This window comes from Phascolarctos cinereus, unplaced genomic scaffold, assembly GCF_003287225.1.
Source record: "Phascolarctos cinereus isolate Bilbo 61053 unplaced genomic scaffold, phaCin_HiC Scaffold_726;HRSCAF=1367, whole genome shotgun sequence".
In the NCBI taxonomy this organism is placed as follows: domain Eukaryota; kingdom Metazoa; phylum Chordata; class Mammalia; order Diprotodontia; family Phascolarctidae; genus Phascolarctos; species Phascolarctos cinereus.
The window spans coordinates 428,221,849-428,228,680 of NW_027556098.1; the positions used below are offsets into that span (position 1 = coordinate 428,221,849).

General features: G+C 39.2%; 1 long non-coding RNA gene and 1 pseudogene across 1 annotated transcript; one reads left to right on the forward strand and one right to left on the reverse strand.

Annotated features, from left to right (window-relative positions):
* Nucleotides 1-782: 782 nt before the first annotated feature.
* Nucleotides 783-1,896, reverse strand: LOC110197739 (uncharacterized). The gene is made up of 2 exons (XR_013482959.1): nucleotides 1,653-1,896; nucleotides 783-996 (listed from the first exon to the last, which is right to left on the reverse strand). It is a non-coding gene; the product is annotated as an uncharacterized LOC110197739 (long non-coding RNA).
* A 3,107-nt stretch (nucleotides 1,897-5,003) lies between these two features.
* LOC110197846 (very long chain fatty acid elongase 6 pseudogene) lies at nucleotides 5,004-5,772 on the forward strand (annotated as a pseudogene).
* The last annotated feature ends 1,060 nt before the right edge of the window (nucleotides 5,773-6,832 follow it).

The following is a 6,832-nucleotide window of genomic DNA, read 5'->3' on the forward strand; positions in this document are numbered from 1 at the left end:
TCCAAAGGGATACTATTGTTATGCTGCAGCCCTTTTCTTTTCTTTTCTTTTCTTTCTCTATGCTCCTATTCCGAAGCCTTTTTACTTTTGTTTTTCCTATTTCCCCACTTTACCCGGAGCCTTTTGACCCCTAAAACTGTTAAAAAATAGGGTGTTGCGACCTTCGCTCTCTTTACCTTGATTGCACAGGTTGAGCCGCCAAGGCCCTTCTTTTCATAGCGCAGAACCGCCAGGAGCTTTTTCTCCAGAGTTTCCAAGAGAGCTCCTTGCTCCTATCTCTTTTGCTTTTGAGCCCTTTTGATTGCCAGGGTCCAGTTTAAATACTGAAAATAACAATCACCCCGGAGGCCCTCGTGGCTAATCCCAGCCCTCAAGTGATTTTTTAATAAGACACACCGGTTTGCTATCAATGTACCTGAGTAATCCCACCATAAGGTATTAGTTTAATTATACAGACCTGCTTGCTATCACAGTTCAGGATTGGTCAGAGTACCCAGGCAGTAGAAAGTGGTGCAATAACAATAATCCTATCAGAAGGATCAGGAAAAACTCCTTGTGCAAATAATATTTGATCTGCATCTTAAAGGAAGAAAGGGGAGTCCATTCCAGGCATAGAGGATGGCCAGTACAAAATGAGCTCAAGCATCAAATCAAAATGCCATAACTTTCCAATGAGCTAAATCATCAATGAAAAACATCAACGTGCAACCGAGAAGCATGTGAAGCTTTTCTTTCAAATATGGTCATTGGCATAGCTTTCCTTAAAAAGATAGGAAAATGGATTGTCTGGAACAGAGAGAGTAAAGAGTTTAATTAGATCACTGAGTATTGGAGAGAGGAGGTGATGGACAAATAAGTCTTGAGAGACAATTGGAGGCCACTTAAGTAGGGGCCCAACGGATTGAGCATCAGGCCTGGAGTCAGGAAGACTTGTCTTTTGAATCTGAGTATATCCATTTCCTTTGCTACATAGATCCAAGTGGTCATAAGCTGTCTCTGGAGACATAAATTAGAAGATAATGAAGAAAGTGTTTCACATTTAGTACTCACATATTAGCATCACAGAGTGCATATTTATTGGTTCATATTAATTTTCGGATGTATGGTGCAGATTGGTTTGAGGGTATCCAGGTATCATGCAGCTTTGCTTGTACCAGGCTATCTGTAGCAGCCATTTTTCAGACAGTGGTTCGTATATTCCACTGGAGTCTTAGAACCTCTATCTTTGGCTCTTACAATATTCATACTTATTTGGGGTGTCCCTGTTCAAGTCTTCTGACTTTGAACTAATCACTTCCACTTTCTAAGTTTGACTTTACTATTTTAAAAAATGAATGTTGAAATGCTGGAGCTACAAGAGACCTTAGAACAAATAATATAGAATGTGAGCACAGAGAAAGGACCCTAAGAATATCTTTTAGAGAATTTTAGTACAATGGTCTTATTTTATAGTTGATGAAACTGTCGCTCAGAGGGGGTAAAAGAGTTATTCAAATCACACAGCAAATCAATAGCAGATCCCCAAAGAAAAGTTAATTACCTTTTAACATCTATTTTTTTGTTCTTTCTAATGTATCAATATGGACCCCCAGAGCCCCCATACAGTATTAACTATTCAAATTCTCTGATGTGAAACAAAATATTAGACTCACCTCTGTTCCTTCTAATTGATCATCTAAGAGAGAGAAAAAGGAGATTCCAAAGAATTAGTCTATGTATCAGAAACACATTATCCTAATCTTAGTAAACCCTAACATGCATTAGGTCAACCTTTTTTTCCTTCCTAATTTCATCCTGGACGAGACTAACTAGGGTCAGGAAACGGATACAAGTTTTAGTATGGCCTTCGTCAACAGTACTAAGGGTTGATACTCACAAGGGAGAAGGGTTGAACTTGGTTGTCCCTAATACTTCCACTGAATCAGTTCATAGTCCAGAGGAAGTAGAATCATAAAGTGTGAGAGCTGGAGGGCTGCTAGAATATGGAACAGAAAATGTGAGAGGTAAAAGGGCACCAAGAATGTAGAACATTAGAACCTGACCTCAGAATATAGATTTAGACAACTAAAAATATAGGTTTAAAAAGATATACACAGGATAGGAGCAGCTCAGTGGCTCAGTGGATAGAGCTCTGGTCTTGGGGTCAGGAGGACCTGAGTTCACATTTGGCTTTGGACATTTGACACTTACTAGCTGTGTGACCCTGTGCAAGTCACTTTATCCTGATTGCCTCACCAAAAAGCAAAAAAAAAAAAAAGGATAAACACAGGATACAAGCAAGCCCAGGTGAAAAAGGATGATTATAAAATATAGGAAAGACCTGTAATAACAGCACTGGGAATGCTAAAGATTGCAATGAGCTGAAGTTAATAGGGAAAACAAAAGGCTTTTGCTTGTGTCTGTGTTCTCTAAGTTATTTTATTTAAAAAAAAGTAGGATCAAATAAGTCAATCACTGAGTCAACTAGCATGTTGTGCCAGCTGGTGTCTCAGGGAACAGAGTGTTGGGCCTGGAATCAGGAATATCTGAGTTCAAATCCAGCTTCAGACACTTCCTAGCTGTGTTACCCTGGGCAAGTCAGTTATCCTTGCTCTGTCTGACAAAAGGATCCACTGGAGGAGGAAATGACAAACCCTTTCAGTATCTCTGCCAAGAAAACTTTATGGAACAGTTATGATTTATAGGGTCATGAAGAGTTCAGACATGTCTGAATGAGTGAATAACAGCAATGTGTGCCTGGGGAGACAAAAAAAGATAAAAGACAATCCCTGGTCCAAGGCACTCACAACATAATGGAGAAGACAACACGTAAATCACTATGAACAAACAGGATAGATTCAGGATAAACTGGAAATGGTCATCAGAAGGAAGGGAATGAGATTAAGAGTAGAGTGAGTAATGGCTCAGGGCAAATGGAGAAGCTAATGTATGACAACATGAAAACAGAGAAGCTCAACTCTCAAGTTGCTTTAATTTTCTTAGACTATGAGAATGATTTATAGATTACAAAGGACATGACCAAAATGGTTAATAGGAAGTTGATAAGCAAAATACCTCAGGACATCATAATAGATGACTTGACTTTACCTTGATGATTTCAAGACAGCCTGGTAAAGTTCATCCTTAGGAACTGGAAGAATGTGCATTCAGTAAAATATAAGCTCTTTAAGGACAGGGACTATTTGTCGTTTTTGTGTTCATGTCCCTAGTCCCTAGCAGAGTGCTTTGCACCATTAGGTGCTTGATAAGTGTTTCAGTTTAAGTGACCTAAGTGTAATTGCTGCGCTATTCTCAATGATCTTTGAAAAACTGTGCAGGATGGGACATTATGAGCCCTTGTTAACCTTCCACTGACCCTGACTTTGTAATTGGGGACTACAATTTATATGTTGATGCCTTCTGAAATATCCTTTTTTCCTAGTACTCAAAGTAGTGCACTGTCATGATCTGAACCTTCCCTCTACCCCAGCCATATATAAGAATAGCCACACCCTTGGAGTCACTAGTACCCAAAGTGTTCTATCTCTATAATCTATAACTCTAAAATTCTTCTATCTAACCCTATCCTCATTGCTTTACTTATCTCTATCCTCATCCTTTCAAATGTATTTTTCATTCTCACCATAACCTCTAATCACTCCACTCTGTGCTTTATTCGGGGACCATGCTGTTATAGATGCACTTTCATTCATGGAAAATCTTGGCCTCATAGTTAAGAATTCCAACTTCAGAGTTTCATGTGCTCTTGAATCCTTGAATCCTTTGTCCTATTGCTGCATATCTCTTTCCTAACCTCACATCTGAGTCAATTTTGCCTTCTGCCTTTCCCACTCCTGTTCTCATGCTGCAGAATATTGCTAGATGAATTCATACAACTGTTCTTACTGGTTCCAATACCAAAGAGTAATGCCTGTTTCTCAGACTCAGATGGTTTTAGTGGGGGAGAAGAACTTAAGGCCTGTTCCCTTACAACAGGTATATCACTGAAGGTTGTAAACAGAAGAGTCACCAGGATTTTCCTAAAATGGGCAGAGGAAAAAGACTAGGTAGTGATATTGAAAGGGCTTTTTGAATGCCGATAAGGGTCATCAAAGAGCTTCCCTTGCACTAAATATTTGGCAGGAAGTCTATACGTGACTCATAGTTTCTCCCAAACACTTCCTTTACACATCATCAAGACCCTCTGAAATGTTGCCAGCAATCAGATAGTGCACTGAATGGGAAGGCAGAAAATAAATGTGAGACGTCGGCCAGGCGGAGCAGTAAAGACTGAGTCAGTTTATTCATCTGAGGGTAAACGATATATAGAGAAAATCTAGCCTAACTTCAAAGAGTGTTTCCCGTGAGACACTCCCCAAAACATCTGCTGAGGATGTGACAACATACATTTCCTCGTTATGAGGGTTCCTAGATTGGGTTGTAGTTTCCAAGGCTTTCCCATGTGCCTTGGTGCCACCTGCATAGAGGAGTGAATGTGTAAATCTAAGGTTCAAAGAGTGAGAAGGAATGTCTCAGTAGCCTCCCTTGCAGGGAGAGATTTGGAGAGCCCTGGTTCCTAAATGATTGAGCCTTGTGGGTTAAGCCTGGACAAGAGGCAAATTGTCCTGGATGTTAAACCCAGATCAGACTCTTAGAGCCGGCCCTCAACTCAGAAACAAGTTCCCAAGTGTCCTCCATGTAGAGAAATGGAATCATCCAAGTAAGTTTAAGGTGTCTGCTCATGTGTCTGAACCTCATAATACAATGAAAATGAAACTTCAAAATGAAACAGGATCAAGAAGAACACCAGATACAGGAGAAAGAGAATAGGAAGAGCAGGAGAAAGCAATGGCAAATCCAGGATGCAGCTTAGAGAGATGCAGAGGGTGCACAAGGAGGGGAAGAAATGGGAGGTTGTTGAGGGAAGGACTTCAGACAGTAATAGAAAGGGGGAGAAATGCTTTTTTGCAGATAATTTACTTATTTTTATATGGAATATGCAGGGATTCAGAGAAGCAGTTCAAATGAACATGTTAGTGTTGACTTCTCAGGAATATGAATTTGAAAAGCAATTCAATGAGAACAAAGCCATCCAGTCGATGCAAGAGAACTGGAAGAAAATCGTTCTTATTTTCAGCTCTGTATGCTGCCTTTATATTTGGTGGTCAGCACCTAATGAACAAATGGGCAAAGTTGGAAGTCAGGAAGCCACTTGTACTGTGGTCCCTGAGCATTGCAGTCTTCCATATAGGGTTAGGGTATAGTTTTGCTCTTCAAACTGGTGCTTATATTGTGTACATTTTGATGACCAAAGGCCTGAAGCAATCAATTTGTGATCAGAGTTTTTACAATGGACCTGTCAGCAAATTTGCGTCTTTTGCATTTGTATTAAGCAAATCACTTGAATTTGGAGAAACTATTAATTATTTTTCAAAAACAGAAACTCATCTTACTACATTGGTGTCACCACATCACTGTGCTGCTCTATTCTTGCTACTTTTAGAAGGACATGGTTGGTTCATGACCATGAACTATGAAGTGCATGCAGTAATGTATTCCTACTATACCTTGCAAGCGGTGGGGTTCCAGGTCTCACCGAAGTTCACCATGTTCATCACCTTGTTTCTGATTACACAGATGTTGATGGGTTGTGTAGTTAACTATCTCGATTTCTCCTGGATGCAGCAAAACCAGTGCCGCTCTCATATTCAGAACATCATGTGGTCCTCACTCATCTATCTCAGCTACTTTGTGCTCAGGGTCATCAAGAAAAGAAAAAAAAACTAAACAAAAGAAAATGGCACCAGGTATCATATATATGGTCCAGCTAAAATAATAATATTAATAATTAAAAAGCAAGCTTGGCAGCTTAGGGGTAACTAGGTTGATCTAACCCAATAAATGTATGATCCTTTTGTGGTGAGGACTCATTGAGTTCAACTCCATCTCAAAGAACTGCTGCTAAGAGACACCATCCCTCTCATACCTGTCAAGTGTAGGAGGAAAAATGAAAGAAAGAAAGAAAGAAAGAAGAAAGAAAGAAAGAAAGAAAGAAAGAGAAAGAAAGAAGAAAGAAGGAAGAGAAGAAAGAAAGAAAGAAAAAAAGAAAGGAAGAAGAAAGGAAGGAAAGAAGAAAGGAAGAAAGAAAGAAAAGAGAAAGGAAGAAAGAAAGAAGGAAAGAAGAAAGGAAGAAAGAAAGAAGGAAGGAAGAAGGAAGAGAAAGAATGTATTAACAAACTTTATGAAAAAAGTATTTAGTAATCATATTTCCCTAAAACAGAAGACTTTTACTCAAAACCAAACAAAAAAAGTATTTTTATATACTGTCTATTCTTTTTCAACACTAAACTTGAGCCAACAAAAAAAAGACAAAAAGGTTGGAGGTGCAGGGGGTGTGCGTATAAAACCAACACTTTGGCAGAAATGAAAACTTTCCTTGTGAAAGGTTGGCAGTTTTAGACTAAATTCAAAAGGTATTTAGAAGGTTTCTTTAAGTGAACATGAGCCACAACTTGATGAGTAAGAGAAAAGCTTGATGGTTCCCACCGCAATCTAGAATTTGTGTTCAACCCTTGATCAGGTTTTCAAAATGAGGAACAAAACATGACTGCCCATTTCTAAATGAGAGAGAATTTGTCCAAGGGCATGTCCGATGGAAGTCTGTTGATTTCTATTATTGCACAGGATAAAAGAGATTCATCTTTGTTCTTTTACCTGAGACTTTTAAAAAGAACTTTGGAGGGGAGGGGAAAAGAGACAGAAGAAGAAGAAGAAGAAGAAGAAGAAGAAGAAGAAGAAGAAGAAGAAGAAGAAGAAGAAGAAGAAGAAGAAGAAGAAGAAGAAGGCGGCGGCA